The sequence below is a fragment of the Bufo bufo genome, chromosome 3 (genome assembly GCF_905171765.1).
Source record: "Bufo bufo chromosome 3, aBufBuf1.1, whole genome shotgun sequence".
Classification (NCBI taxonomy): Eukaryota; Metazoa; Chordata; class Amphibia; order Anura; family Bufonidae; genus Bufo; species Bufo bufo.
The window spans coordinates 31,483,469-31,500,175 of NC_053391.1; the positions used below are offsets into that span (position 1 = coordinate 31,483,469).

The 16,707-nt window shown below is 45.8% G+C and overlaps 1 protein-coding gene across 1 annotated transcript in view; it reads right to left on the bottom strand.

Moving 5' to 3' along the window:
- GJA5 (gap junction protein alpha 5) overlaps positions 1–16,287 on the bottom strand; it is a 76,599-nt gene extending 60,312 nt beyond the window's left edge. Inside the window, exon 1 of the mRNA XM_040423029.1 lies at positions 16,157–16,287. The gene's annotated coding sequence lies outside the window, so the exon portion shown is untranslated. The remainder of the gene's footprint in view (positions 1–16,156) is intronic.
- Positions 16,288–16,707: the final 420 nt, after the last annotated feature.

A 16,707-nucleotide genomic window follows, 5' to 3' on the forward strand; every position in this document is an offset into this window, starting at 1 on the left:
AGACCAAGTTTAGACAGATGACTTCTACTAAACTATGCAGTGAGTCACGGCTTCCCATGCCTCAGCATCCAGGGATCGATGTCTCCTCAGATGACAGTAAGCACGTTGTCTCCATATTCTCTGTGTCATATGGAGCTTGCAAAACGAGGGAAACCACAAGGGGCAGAGACGCTGAGCTCACGGCCCTGACAAGTAGCAGTGAGGAGACCATCAGTGGCAGGCATACATTTCTTACTACTAACTCGGCTGGCATTCCTTATAACAAACTTAGGTCTGATCATTTATATGTCGTCAGTCATATGTCATCTACTGGCAGAGGAATTCAGAAATTGCTTGTACAGGGTAACAAAAACATGGCTGGTTTCTTGCAAGAACATCCCCCCACCTGTTCATGGGTGGTGTCTGGAATTGCAAATCAGCGTGTGAATGGAACTTAGTGGCACTGTTGATGCAGCCATTTTTTTTCCGGTCTTGGCCAACTCTATGAACAGTTTAAGGTTGAGGACACGTTTCAGCTGGACCTTAGAGAACCACATGAGGATCTTCTGGTACTTTAGTAGGCCAGTGAGACCGGCTGATGCAACCTGGGCCTCAAACATTTCTCTTATGGGAATCTGTTTCTGAACATGGGGTTGTAGGTTATATCCGGTGATGGGATGGGGGTATTAAGGAATCCATACCATCTGGACAGATATTACTGAAGGAGAATGAGTACAAGGTGGTCCATAAGTATGGAGACACCTGAATAAATGCAAAAAACGGTAGCTGGGAATGCCATCCAGCATGTGGCATATTGTTAAGGGGGGAGGAACAATCTGTGAGGGGTGGTGTCTAACACGGCAGCCATTTTAAAAGCTGCCATCTTGGAACTAAATTTTAAAATGGGAAGGGGTGCATGTGCTTGAATGTGACATATCTTTATTCCTGCCAAAGTTATTAACAATTTTCTCTTTGTTACAGACACAGATATGGCTGCGAGATTAGCGTGCGGGGAGAGAACAACGAACGTGCTGATCTACAGGGAGAGCAGTACCCGAGTCATTGCAGATACATATGTCGAATGCAGCTCTTCCCTTTTGAAAATATAGAATTTCAAAATGGCCGCTGTGTTGGACACCGTCCTTCACAGATTTGCCTACCACACATTGGATGGTGTTCCCTGCCACTGTTTTTCCAGTTATCCAGGTGTCTTCATACTTTTGGACCACCCTGTAGTGGTCGAGGCTACCACTTTACGTTAGTTGACCAGACATCTAGGAAGATGAGGAAATCATATTTATCATATTCTGCAGCACTGTCAACTCTCTGGATGGCACTGTTTATGGGGGCACTCTCTATCTAGAGATGAGTGAATCGAAGTTGACGAAGTGGAATTCGATCCGAATTTCCGGAAAAATTGGATTTGCACCGAATCCGAATTTCCTCACGCTTTGTGGTAACGAATCGCATTTTTTCCTAAAATGGCTGCTGCACGTGTTAGGACATGAAGCAAGGAACTCTGGGAATGAGGGATCACCCACAATGCCATGCATGCAGCCAATCAGCAGCCAGCCCTGTGATGTCACTGCCCTATAAATTGCCTCAGCCATCTTGGATTCAGCCATTTTCCAGCGTACTTAGTGCAGGGAGAGACGTCAGCAGGCGCTAGGGACAGTGCTAGGAAAGACTTGAAAACTTATATTTTGCTCAATAGAAGTTCAGGGAAAGGATAGGAAGGAATTATTGCACAGTATTGAAGTAGAACAGGGTTCAGTAGGGGAGGTTACAGCCTGGGTAATAGGAACAATCCTATTACACCTTGCTGCACTGACTGCGGATCCAAATTGCCATTATACAGCTCTGTAATTCCAGCAAACCGTTCTTGTTATTGAGGTGCAAGTGCTGGGTGATACAGCCATTAACAGGGTTTATTACAAGGAAATATTTCTATGTCTTATTTGCTCTTGTGCGGTGCAGTTATATGTTCTAAGGCATTTTTTGACTTGTATTAGTGGGAAAAAAGGGCTTATTAGCCGTTGTGTGGTAAAGTGCGACAATTACAGCCCTTTTTGGTGTGTATTAGTGGCAAAAAAATATATATTTGCCGTTTAGCAGTGCAGTTATATGTTCTGAAGCCTTCTTTGGCGTGTATTAGTGAAAAAAAAAAGATGGCTTATTAGCCGTTGTGTGGTGAAGTGAGAAAATTACAGACTTTTTTGCTGTGTTTTAATTTCCTTTTTATTTTTTTATTTGATCTAACAGTATGTCAGACAGAGAAGTGCCAGGCCCTGCACAGGGGAGGGGCAGAGGCCTAAATGTTTCTGGTGCAGGCACGGGTCGCAGCAGAGTGAGGGGGTGTGGCAGCAGGAGTCGCAGCGAGAGGCCTGAGCTCCCGTTGTCATTTAGCGGTCGTGTCTTCACCAGCAACCCAGCGGTTCTTGAACCAAGATGAGCAGCAGGGGCAATATTAGAATTCGCGAAATTTCACGAATATTTGGGCGAATATTCATCATATATTCGAGAATTCATGATCTCCAGTCATTATTTTCTTGAATGCAAAAATCGGCAATTGGAAAATTTGCAATACGAATATTCGCGATCAACACTACTCCTAAAGTCAAAGAAATTGTAGCCTTCTCATTGCCCCACAAGCAAGAAGCGGTGAGGGATCATGGGTACTGATGAAAACAAATCTAGAATATTCGTGATTGCGAAGATATAGCACTATATTCTAGATATTTGCGAATTCTTGAAGTGCCAATAATCGCGATAAAAATTTGCGATTAAAATATTCGCAATCAACACTATGCTTGAATGGTTGACTCGGTCATCCACTTCGTCCCAAGTGACATCAGACACCCCCAGCCAAGAGTCGGTGGGTTCGTCAGACACAACCCTTAGTTGGCATGGCCTGGGAGCAGGCCCTGTGCCCTCACCTGTCCTCAACCTGCCTCTGTCCTTTTCTGTTCCCTCAGCCAGAGAAGTATTATATGCTGCGGGCTCAGCTTCACTATACAGCGAGGACGAGCTACTAGAGGACAGTCAGCAGCTACTGGCCAGCCAAGATGTGGAGGAGACATCTGCCGCTTCCTCCGGTAGGCGGGCAAGTAGTGATGAGGACAGTGGCGTGGGAGCTGGTGTTGCGCGCAGTCTCCTGACCCAGAGAGCGTTGAGGAGGACATCAGTGACGTGCAGACAGTACTCGATGATGATGTAGCTGATCGCACTTGGGAGCCGGGTGAATTAGGGGCCTCATCATCATCAGAAGAGGGTGGCAGCTTGCATGTGAGGCAGCAGAGCCAGCAAGTCGCTAGCGTGGCCGGGAGTCAGCAGGGTGGCAGCAATGGGAGGTCAGGAGCCAAACGTGCACGAAGTAGACCACCCGCTACGCAGGAGCCTACCTGCCCAGAAAGTAGTGGTGCAGGGGTTTACGGAAGAAGCGGCGGTAGCAGTCAGTGTGGAGTGTTGGGGGTAAAATCACCTACTCGGCGGTGTGGCAGTCTTTTGTTAAGCCGCCGGAGGAGGTGAACATGGCCATATGTAGAATCTGTGGGCAGAAGGTGAAACGTGGCCAGGGTGCCAATGTTGGCACCACGGCTCTGCCTCAACATATGCAGCGTCACCATAAAGTGGCCTGGGAGAACCGTGGCTCCGATATGGTGGTCCAGCCTGCCGCAGAAACCGCTGCATCACTCAGTGGCACGCACCCTATTTCAGGCAGTCAAGGCTCCACCACCTCAGCCAAAGGGAGCTGTCTGTCCTTCCCATCATCTGCTGGTCCTGATGCTCCTGCTCCTCCTAATCCTCATCAGTCAGTCCATCAGCAATCAATCACTGAAGCGATTGCCAAGAGACAACAGTATGTGTGCACTCATCCAACGGCGCAAAAGTGGTGGACTCTGTACCTTTCAGAGAATTGATGGCTTGTGCCGAGCCGAGGTGGAGAGTCCCAAGCCGTCATTTCTTTGCCAAAAAGGCAGTACCAGCCCTGCACACGCATGTAGAACAAAAGGTGGGCCAGTCCTTGAGCCTGTCGGTGTCTGCCACAGTGCCCCTCCAGCATACATACCCGTTTGCCTGGGTGAATGGAGTCACACAGGGGAGGAACTGCTCTGTGTCATTTATCAAAAAAATCCAATCCTGGCTTTCTCCACAACAACTCAAATTCGGAACCATGAGGACCGACAACGGGAAGAACATGGTGTAGGCGCTGCGTCAAGGAGGGATGAGCCATGCGCCCTGCATGGCACACATGTTCAATCTGGTTGTCAAGCGGTTCCTGAAGTCTTCCAACCATCTGCAAGACATCCTAAAAATGGCCAGGAAACTTTGCATGCACTTCAGCCACTCGTACACCGCAAAGCACACCCTCCTTGAGCTTCAGCGGCAGAACAGCATCCCCCAACATAGGCTGACGTGCAACGTTTCCACCCGTTGGAATTCCACCCTCCATATGTTGGACCGACTATACGAACAGAGAAAGGCCATAAATGATTTCTTGATGATCCAAGCAGACAGGAGTACTCCCCTGTGTCAGCTAGTGGCAGCTCATGCGTGACACCTGCCGTTTGCTCAGGCCCTTTGAGGAGGCCACGTTATTTGTCAGTCACCAGGACTACGGGATGAACAACGTCATTCCACTGCTTCATGTCCTGGAACTGATGCTGGTAAATCTGGCTGGTCAGGGGACTGGAGACATGGCGCCTAGATCGCACGGCCACATGAGACTTGTGGGGGCTGAACTGGAGGAGGACATTGGAGCACAAGAAATGTGTAGCAAAATGGGTAGTTTTTTTTACACAGGTGACAGGAGAGGAGGATGAGGAGCAGCCAGAGGAGCTACAGGGCGATGAGGAAGATGAGGCAGAGGACCCAGACACACCATGGCAGTATGCAGTGGAGATGGAGGCAGGGAGTCCCTCTGACTCACTTGCACAAATGGCCCGATGCTCACTTGCTTGGGTAGTGATAAGCGAATTGTCACCATTCGGCAGAGGGATGACTTCTGGCTCTCCACCTTGTTAGACCCTCTCTACCGGTCTAAAATGGGGGCCTTTTTTTACAGCCGCTGAGAGGGAGGACAAACTAAACTACTATAGAAACATCCTATGTAGTCAGTTGGCCTCTACCTAACTGCGCCATCGTAAATCCTCTCGCAGGTCTGACCGGGGGGGGGGGCCTTCTGCGCTCACGTTTCTCTGCAATGGCTGCTGTGGCAGGGTGGGGAGGGGTAGGAGCAGTTCCAGCTCCATCATCAGCAGCTTCAGTCTAGAGTCACTGATGAGCAGCTTTCCTCACCTGCCTAGTGAAGAAACTACTGACCAGCAACAGCAGCCTCTAGACCTGGAGCAGGACCTGAATCAGCAGGTGGCGGCATACTTGGACAGCACCCTGCCACCCCACATTAAAGATCCTCTGGACTACTGGTCAGCCAAACTGGATTTATGGCTTCAACTGGCAGAGTTTGCCCTGGAAAAGATGTCCAGGCCACCAGTAGTGTGGCATCAGAGCGGGTGTTTAGTGCGGCGGGGGCCATAATTACCCCAAGAAGAACTTGCCTGTCCACCCAAAATGTGAAGAGACTGACCAAGATGAATCAGACGTGGATCGGCCAGGATTTCCACCCATCAATGCCTGATGCATCAGACTAGATCATTCATGGTGCCACACCAACACTTTGACAAAAGAGACTGTTTTTTTCTGGCTACCTGCCTCAGCTACTATTCTGATGCTGCCACCCGCCTGATGCCACACTGGTATTGCCACCCACCTCCCCACTCTGTCACCGGGTCACTCTGCAGTCTCCTGATGCTGCTGCCACCTCCACACTATGTTACTTTGCCACTCTGTGGCCTCTTGATGCTGCTGCTTCCACCTCCACACTGTCATTGTGCCACCCTGTGGATTCCTCTTGATGCTACTGCCGCCATCTCCACACTATGTCACCTTGCCACTCTGTGGCCTCCTGATGCTGCTGTCACCTCCACACTGTCATTGTGCCATCCTGTGGCCTCCTCCTGGTGCTGCTGCCACCTCCACCTGTCATTGTGCCACCCTGTGGCCTCCTCCTGATGCCGCTACTGCCACCTCCACACTGTCATTGTGCCACTCTGTGGCCTCCTGATGCTGCTGCCACCTCCACACTGTCATTGTGCCATGCTGTGGCCTCTTCCTGATGCTGCTGCCACCTCCAGACTCTGTCATTGGGACACTCTGTGGTCTCCTCATGCTGCTTCCACCTCACCACTATGTCAAAGAGCCACTCTGTGGACTTCTCATGCTGTTCCCACCCTCCCCACTTCATGACTGGGCCACTATTTTGCCTTTCGGCCTGGCTGACATCATCATTTATTTGACCCTTCTTCTGATCTGTCAGAAGGAAGGAAAAATGAGACGCACAACGGATCCTGTCTGTGTAGCAGCTGTAAGGCCTGTATGGTCCAATCAGAATTGGCTTATGATTTGGTAGCCGAAAGCAGGAGTGGGTACAAAACACAGAAGACATGCAAATATTCCATTCTCGTGTCATCTCTGTTTTGGATCCACTCCTGTTTTTTTTGGCATTAGCAATACTGACGGATTACTGACCAAATGCTGACCGAGCGAAGGCGGATGCTTTACAGACAGGATCCGTTTTTTGGGGGTTATTTTTCTATCGGATCAGAAAAAGGGCAAAATAATCAGTGACGTTAACACAAACTTACTGCTGACCCCCTCTCCACTCTGTCGGGGGCTCTACTTGTATAAGCGTTTAATAGAACAGGTTCTGTAGACATCTATGTGGAATCAGCTGACAACGGTGTAAAAGGAGTGCGCTTCTTCTTGGTGCTAACATCGACCTGTAAGGCTGAGTTCATACTTTAGTTATTTGGTCAGTTTTGGCCCCGTAACTGCCCAAATGAGTGAAGTATGCAGTGATTCTAAGAGCGACACCTGTCATCTGCATGTCATACGGACTCACAGTATTGTCTCACTACCACAGCAGACTCCCTATGCGTGTTACTGCAAGGTACAGTGTTCTACACCACTATAAAGGCTCTCTGCAGCCATAAAATAGCATTTTTTTTACGCGATTCGCCGCGAACAAATTCGGATCGAACCAAATTTTTGGGAAAAATTTGGCGAACCGTCCAAATCGGATTTTTGAGAAATTCACTCATCTATGTCTCTATCTATCACTGTTTATGGGGACACTCTGTCTATAACTGTTTATGGGGGCACTCTCTGTCTAAGACTGTTTATGGGGACACTCTGTCTATAACTGTTTACGGGGGCACTCTCTGTCTAAGACTGATTAGGGGTCACTCTCTGACACCTTTGGCAGGGTGTAATAGAATGCCAGCAAAACCTCTTTTTACAGAAAGTTTCCTTTGGTCACCTCGTCTCCCCAAAAAACTGAATAAAACATTTTCATGTTCCCCAAAATATTATCAATAAAAACTACAGTTCGCCCCACAAAAAAGTATCCCTCACACCTATCCCTCAAAAGTAAAAATAAAAATAAAAGGTTGTGGCTGTAAGAATATGGCGATTCAACATAAATATTTTTAAAAAAAATTAAAATATAGTGAACAATAATAAAAATTGTATAGATTTGGTATTGCCGAAATCGTACTGACTCGTGGAATAAGGTAGTTCTGTCTTTTTTTAGCACATAGTACGCACCGTAAAAACAAGACCCAACTCTTATCTCCAGGAGGCAGAGAACACAGCTCTGCTGTGTGGGAAACAATGGAAGCGGCTCTGCTGCTGTTTATGACAGCCATTAATGAGGACGCGGATGATTAATGAGACGGCCGAGGACTAAGTTGATGCTTCCTTCTCCGGGGATGATTCTGATGTCAGGACATGTGATCCTCATGTGAATTTTCTTAAGAACTTCTCACAATTATATCTTATCCCCAACAGCAAATCGCCACTCTTCACAGACAAGCTGGATAGAGGGAACAATCGGCATAGTGTCTGCCAATAAACAACAGCCACACTTAAAGGGGTTCTCCCATGAATAATGTAAGAAATGAAGACATCATATAGGACGTGACAAACTCTAACAAAGTTAGAACCAACCCTGTACCTCACAGTAATCCAGAGATCTCCCCAATTCATTGCTCCAATTGCTCTGCTAGATATTCTTCAGTTTGGCAGCTCAGGGAGTGTGTCCTTTCTCACAGGGATGTTGCCTTTCTGCTGCAGCTCTCTCCCTACCATAGGTTATGGGGCATGTCTTATCTGCGGCACCACTTTCCATGTCATAGCTCAGGGAGGGGGTGTCCTCTCTGCTATAGCTCTCTACCTATCACAGGTCGGGGTAAGGGTTCTTTCTGATGCAGCTCTCTCCCTATCACAGATCGTGGTGTGTAGCCTTTCTGCTGCAGTACTCTCAATGTCATAGCTCAGGGAGGGGGTGTCCTCTCTGCTGCAGCTCTGTCCCTATAACATCTATGGGGAGGTGTTCTTTCTGCTGCAGCTCTCTCACTATCACAGCTCAGGCAGGGGGTGTCCTCTCTGCTGCAGCTCTCTACCTATCACAGCTCAGGGGAGGTGTCCTTTCTGCTGCAGCTCTCTACCTATCACAGCTCAGGAGGTGTGTTCTTTCTGCTGCAACTCTCTACCTATCACAGCTCAGGGGAGGTGTTCTTTCTGCTGCAGCTCTCTACCTATCACAGCTCAGGGGAGGTGTTCTTTCTGCTGCAGCTCTCTACCTATCACAGCTCATATATCTGTGGCCTATGGTGATATCTATCATCCTTGGTGGTATTCTCCTTGGTGGTCTAGGGTGGTATTGGGTATAAAAAAAACAACATACCTAGTGGTTTGGAGCTTACATCATACCACATATTTCTCGTGGCCCAGGGTGATATATGTTATCCATGGTGGTATTATCCTTGGTTGTCTATGGTAGTTATTGGGTAATAAGCAACAACCCTGGATGTTCGGATTGGATTAGTGGTTAAGTAACTTTTATTTCTGGTGGTCTAGAGTAATAACTATTATCCATGGTGGTCGAGGGTGGTTATCGAGTAATATAAAACATCCCTGGAGATCTACAGCAGTTTATAGGTTGGTACCTTATATATCTGTGGCCTATGGTGATATCTATCATCCTTGGTGGTATTCTCCTTGGTGGTCTAGGGTGGTATTGGGTATAAAAAAAACAACATCCCTAGAGGTTTTGAGTAGTTTAGTGGTTAGTACTTTACATCATACCTCATATGTCTCGTGGCCCAGGGTGATATCTGTTATCCATGGTGGTATTATCCTTGGTTGTCTAGGGTAGTTATTGAGTAATAAGCAACAACCCTGGAGGTTTCGGACTGGATTAGTGGTTAGTAACTTTTATTTCTGGTGGTCTAGAGTAATAACTGTTATCCATGGTGGTCGAGGGTGGTTATCGGGTAATATAAAACATCCCTGATGATGTGGTTTAGTTGTTGGTACCTTATATCTATGGAGGTCTAGGGTGTTATCTTTTATCCACAGCAGTCACCCGCTATGACCAGTGATTGGCTGCAGCATCATACGTCCATGCTAAGAGGAAGCAGAGAACGGTGGGGAACCTGGGAAGAATCGGAACAGGAGCCATGGGGGATTAGTGAGGTATGACTTTAAAAAAAAAAAAAAAAATTATTATCAGCTGTTTTTTTATTTACTGAAATGTCTGGACAACCCCTTTAGTACAAGACTTGAGACCATGAGCTCAAATGCATCTTCAAATTGGCCCCACTAGGTCAAAGCCCATAGACTTTTTAGAACAGGTCCCAAGAGGGTATTTTCCCTCATACACAGCTCCATGGACCATTTACTTGAACTATACTCCCTAGTTCAGTGATATTAGGAGGACATATGTTAGATGTTATACCAGAGAAGTGTCCCAGTGATTGGTTCGCTTTAAGTTGTTCTTTACTACTCAGGGGCTCTAATTTGTTTTCTCTTATGTTATTCTCTTTATGTTTCTTTTGCCACCTTTGGCTGTAATGTACGTCAACGCTCAGTGTCATGGGCTGATCCAATGTTTTTGGAGGTTTCACGAAAGAAAGAAATACAACATACAGAGTCAGCAAGACAGTAAGATGTCCGATCCCAGGGACGGATGGGTTCAGAAAGTCACAAGCTGAGATAACACGCCTGGGTTCACCCTGCCGGGGACTTATTACAAATAATCAAGTGGTGACAGCAAGAGTTTTTTTCCTGATTTATTTCTTATAGCCTTATAGTGGTGATAGCTTCTTTTTTTTTCTGCTTCAAAGCTCAAAATCATCTGCATAAAATTCTTATACAATTCTGCCTGCCAGTGGCTGCCACTAGGGGGAGCTTAGGAGCTTGCTGCATTCTGTGTTATTATTGAGTTCAGTCTAGAAATAGTATGCACTGTGCTCCATAGCGCTCCATGTGGTTACTGTAATCAGCCAAAATTTTAGATTTCTACTCTATCTGCAAGATGAGCCACAGTGCCTATGTAAAAATACATGGGTCGGACATTGATTGCCTATCCTTTGGACAACCCTACAATTTGAGAACAATTATATACTAGGATTTGGGGTCAGAAAAATGGCAATTTGTACCTTAAAGGGTTTGTATGAGATTAGAAAAACTGAAAGAGCGCCACCCTTTTCCATGGCTCAGGTATGTTTAACTCCTTCGAGGACCAGGCCAATTTTGGAAATTACATTATCGACTTTTCCTCCTTGTCTTCCAAGAGCCATAATTTTTTAATCTTTTGACACTATTTCCTTTTTAATATGTAATACTCCAGTGTGGCACTACCCCCACTATCTTTATTGGTGAATCCTGTGTCATCATATATATATATATTTGTTGCCATATCCTGCAGTGTGTATATGTATTTCCTCATAATTGACTGTTCAAGTGTAATGTGCCTGGTTCACCAGCAGGTGGCAGCAATCTGTGCAGAGCTAGTTTCCCTGGAGAGGAACCTTCTAGTTCCATTCCAGCCCTCTCTAGAGAGGGAGGAGTTAGTTAGTTAGCAGTCAGTTTAGCCTTCCCCTCCTGGGGAGTGGTTGTGTGTCGGCCAGCAGAGCTCTGTCTGCTCTTCTGGGCCCAGAGGCCCTGCCTCTGAAGCATATATGGTTGCTTGTCCCGTCCTGGGCTTGCATTGCCTTAACCCCAAGCTAAGTGAGCTTGAAGCCAGGAAGAAGTACCTAGGATTAAAGTAAGAGACAGACTACCGACAGCTAAGTTCTAGCAAAAGAGGAAAAGTTTCCTATTTACTCCAGCCAGCATAGCAGAGCTAAGAAAGCTACAGCATAGCAGGGCTGAGAAAGCTACAGTATAGCAGAGCTGAGATCGTCGCAGAAGTGTTTGCCTGCCAGAAGTTAAGCCAATACCTGCTGATGACCAAGATAGAGTCTGGAAGCTGTTTGGATTACCGTTTATGCCAAGTAAAGCTGTGTTCAACGTTACTACGAGTCTGGACTCAATTATTCCTTCCTCATCCAAGTTATTCATCCCTTTTTGCACTGATTCGGACTACCACGTCTGGGATCCAGGATATCCAGGTAGGAGCACTGTGATAAAGTGCTAAAGCTACACCTAAGGGACACCATAGGCAACCCTTACACCACTCTGGCAATCCTACACCTAGGTACCAACACAACCATCTACAAAGGGGACTCCAGGTCCTCGTTGCTTAACTGCAACTGGCGTCAACTTGCTCTGTAAGAGGGAAATATATCATTAAAACCTCCTAAGGGGCAAGGGATACCCCAGACACCTTGAAAGTAGTCCATTGCACAAATAATTATTGAAAAAATGTTTTAAAAAAAATAGTTGTGGAGTGAAAAGGAAAAAAATGCAATTCAGGCATTGTTGTTGGGTTTCGTTTATTACGGCATTCACTATTTGGTAAAAATGATATGACAGCCTTATTTTTGTGGGTCAGTACAATTTACGGCGCGGGTCAGTACAATTACGGTTTTCATTGTGTTTACTACTTTTAAAAAAATATTTTCTTTGATACCTATAGCTATTTTACTTTTCTGTCACTGAAGGTATGTGAGGGCTGTTTTTTTGTAGGGGTGAGTTATAGTGTTTATTGGAATCATTTTGAGGAACATACAACTTTTTGATAATTTTTGGCATTGGAAATTTTGTAATGGCATTTATTGTGCAGGATAAATAACATGATATTTTAGTAGATCAATATTGTTTTTAATTTTAATATGATAGATGGTTCCATAAATGCTTCCTGGACCTCCCCCTCCGGTTGTCTAACCACTTAAATGCAATGGTCGGTATTGACTGTGGCATCTAAGAGATTCAAGGGGTTTTCGGGCTGCAGATATTGATGGATATCCTCAGAATAGGTCAATTTCAAACACCCAGCACCTTCGTTGATCAGGCAGCCACAGCAACAGAAATTATACAGTGTAAGAAGCGGAAGCAGAGCGGTGGCGTACTGCAGTTTAGCTCCCAAAGAACAGGAGCTGAGCTGCAGTACCTCATCATGGCCACTACACAGTGTATGGAGCTGTCTGCCTCCAGTTCCCTACACTGTATAGTTTCCGGTGCTGTGGCTGGCTAAAACAGCTGATAGGGCAGTGGCGTACCTCCAATAAAGGCAGACCACGTAGCTACTATGGAGCCTGTATTGAAAAGAGGCCCTCAGTAAACCAAAAGCCCTGCCCCCTAATTACACTCATTGCTGTACAGCTCCAATATATTATCCCTATCATCAGTGGAGAAAGCTAAAGGACCTGTAATAATGTTGCAATGTGCTGCTCCCCAGGGCCGATAGTGTCCCAGGTCTATAGGAATGCTGAGTGGTGTGGTACGGCCTCAGTAGTCTCCATGTGTGTGTCATGGTTCTCCTACCTGGATTCAGTCGCTCCCCAGGGTTAGACTCCGAAGCAATAAAGGGGGGAGTAATGGTGGAGGTGCAGAATTAGTCGAGTACAGACTTTTATAAAGTTCAACAGCTTTACTTGCATCAACTTGTATCCAGACAATATTCAAGCTTTCTCTTGGTTCCAGCAGGTTTTGGCATAAACTGGCAGGCAAACTTGAGTACTCTGCTTTCTCTCTCTATTGTACTAACTTCAGCTCTATTCTGGCAGCTGGACTTTTGGTCTGTTCTCTATCTGTAGAGTGGGGTGCCTTTGGCTGTTGACCCCCTCGTTACACTCTGTAGGTTTATCTGCAAGGAGTCAGGGTGCTCTATGAGCTACTTCCCTCTGGAGGGACTCCTGCTGCAGAAGGTGGAACTTTCCCCTCACTGCTACATCTTGCCACGTCTTTTTAGCTCCAATTTCTAGACTAGACTGGAATAAACTAGAACTGCAACCACTCCCTTTGTTAGGAAGCAAGACTAGCCCACTTCTGCCCAAAAGGGGGAGAATGAAATGATAAGTTCCATTCTACCTAAAGATCTGTCTGCCATATACACTGCCACCTCCTGGTGAACCACGCACAGTACATGAACATAACCGTTTCATAGCGACATTATCAATGCACCGTGACAAAGGATCTAGAAACAATACATACACATTGTGGTTAGCAATTACAGACAGTAGCAGGGTGTAGGAATGGTAATACTACTCTTGGATATTACAATGTCATCAAAGGTCCTGTACATCTAGTAAAGGAACTTCACAAAGAATGGTGTAGTTCCCAAGTTAGAAAGGAGCATCTGCCAGGGCCTGTGATGACATCATCTTCAGCATCACAGGTCCTGTACATCTAGTAAAGCACAGGGCATGCTGTAGTTTCCAGGTAAGACAGGAGCATCTGCCAGGACTTATGATGACATCATCATCACAGGTCCTGTATAGATAGTGGGAGGTGCTATGAATGGGGCATGGGGGCCACTGATTTCTATGTACGCCCCCTGGTGGACCCTACCGATCTGATATTGATGACCTATCCTGAAGATAGATCATCAATATCTAAGTCCTGAAAACCCCCCTTTAAATTTACGAGATCGGAGTTATCAACGATCCCAGTAGCATCAGCGGGTGTAAGCTGTATCACACAGCTGGTATCTGTTGGGTATGGAGGGGGCTCAGTTCCTGATCCCGCCCTATACAATCCTCACACATCTGTGATGTAAATGTACATCAGGGTGTGCAAACAGGGTTAAGTGAATGGGGCTGACCTGTAATCCCAGACACAGACTGTAGACAAGAGAGGCGCTGTTTCCATGTTTTTCTACTCTCACTCAACCCCTTTAAAGTTTCCTTCACTTTTGTAAGTTTTCGATCTATGGTAGATCAGAGGATGGACAGCATTGCTCATAAAAGTTAGAATATTAATAAAACTGGTTTGATATGAAGCTCTGAGTCATCTCTTGTATCCTGCCTCACCAGTATAAATATAGCGTCCATGCCTAACATAGACACAGTCCTCCCAGACAATAAGATGGAATGTCACATTGTGCCAGATCCGCAGATATTATCAGTCCAAAATTCAGTATTTATGTCCTTTAGTTGGACTGGGTTCATAGTTGGGAAATGTCCATAGACAAAGTGCAATATCGAAGGATTTGCCCTTGGTTCATTTTCTTTCAGTTTAGTAAATATAAAAGGGTTTTTCCGATTTATTGATAATGATGACCTATCTTCAGGATCGGTGGTGGTCTGATACCCAGCGGCCCCATGGTCAGCAGTACCCTGCAGTCTATGGTGCAGAAATCGTAAGAACAGCTCCATTGAAAGTGTAGTGGCCATCCTGGGGTACTGCAGCTCAGCTCCCATTCAAGTGAATGTAACCCAGCACGGTCACTACAAGTGTTAGTTCCTGCAATGGAGGCTCATAGGGACGGCTGATCAGTGGGGATAGTGGGTGTCTGACCCCCACCAATCTGATATTGATGACCTATCCCGAGGATAGGTCATCAATATCATTAATCCTGAAAACCTCTGTAATGAGCTTATGATTATGGTCTACAACTTATGCTCCATCTTTGATGGCCCCTCTGACAGATCCTCCATGTACTATGGCAGGCAACTGAAATATATATATATAAAAAAAAACAACTAATGTTGTGTTCCTGAGCATAGACACGGTTGCATTTGCATTTGGGCAGCTGCCAGGGAAACCTGCGATGTCAGTGATTACATTAAAGGGATAGAGATAGCTAGTGGCCAAGCAGAGAAGACACAATCTATGTCCTCTCTGCTTGCTCCTCTACATAGATCAGCGGTAACAACTATCTAATCGGCTATTGCTATTAGATTGCTGTTATCATGAAAAATAAAATTACGGGAGGACTAAGGGTAATTTGGAGCAGGATTTGAGACATCGGATTTTACATCGTTACCCGCACGGCATCCACTCTTGTGAAAGAGCCCTTAGCCTTTTATAAAAACTGTCCACATTTTCTGCTGTGACCATGTCCGGAGGTGTCTATTCCACAGATTCACAGCTCTTACAGTAAAGAAGCTTTGACACCTGAGCTTTTTCTTCTCCAGTCGGAGGCAGTGCCCCCTTGTCTTTTGAGGGGATTTTACATGGAACAGCTTTTCGCCATATTCTTCTAATATTTGCTCATAACTAAGACCCTCCAAGGCCCTTATCAGTTTAGTCTCTCTTCTTTGCACTTTTTTCACCTCCAGGGCATCCTTTCTATGGACTGGATCCCAGAACTGAACTGCATATTCCAGATGAGGCCGCACCAACGCTTTATAAAGCGGTAATATTACATCTATGCTTCGCGAGTCCATGCCTCGTTTAATGCATGACAATATCCTGCTAGCCTTATCCTGCCGACTGCCAGCATTTCTGCCAGAACAGGCTACTGGAACAGCCTGCTGATTGTCCGACTGCTACTGTGAATGTAGTTTAATACCTTCTTGCTAAAAAACAAAACAAAAAAAACAAAAACACTCTGTGTGAACCTACCCTAGGAATCAAAAAATATCAACTAGACTGAGATTCCAAAAAAAGAAATATCTTTCTTGGACATCAAGACCCCAAACACTCCTGGTCATGAAAGGTTTCAAGTGATAAATGCTGTCCATGAGTTTTGAGGCAATCGTGGCCTCCTACAGGAGTAGCAGATACTGGGTGACAACCCCTCGTGGCCACCATTACCTGCCTTTAGTAAAAACCACTTTCCACAGAACGAGAACGGCCTATGTATTTTTGAAGAAAATATCATAAAGCGGATTCTCAAGAAAATTCAAGATTGCTTTTGTTAGTAAATAGGAGTCTCCATCCCTACCTGAGGTGTTGACGCTGCTGTCTTAGGATGAGCTCTGCCACCCCAGCACATGATCCTGCGGAGAGTGTGACTCTGAGCACGCTCATCACTGGCACCTCCTTGACTTTTAACACATCCTTATCGCATCTTCCTTCGCCTCATAGTGGCTTAGATAAAATACCTTCCCCATGTAATCTGCCCACTTTACATCTCACATAGTGTTGTAGAACATGAGAGCTTTATGGCAGGGCATGCTGGGAGACCTGACAGAGATACGGAGGCAAACCAGCAAAGTCAACCAGTGACTAGGAGAATTCAGCTCTAAGAATTCCTCTAGGAAGTGATTTACAAGAACATGGTCTTCAGTTTGTCTTTTGTAATATCTACATCACACATAGCACACCTTCTGTCCAGTACCTACAATTGTTTGCACCCCACCACTAGGGTTACCATTTTTCCTACGAAGCACCATAGACTTTTACTGTCTGGTACTCTTAGGATTTAGGTAATTTAAGTGGTTAATTCTCTTTTCTAGAACTTCAATAGGACTTCAATATCTGATCGGTCGGAGT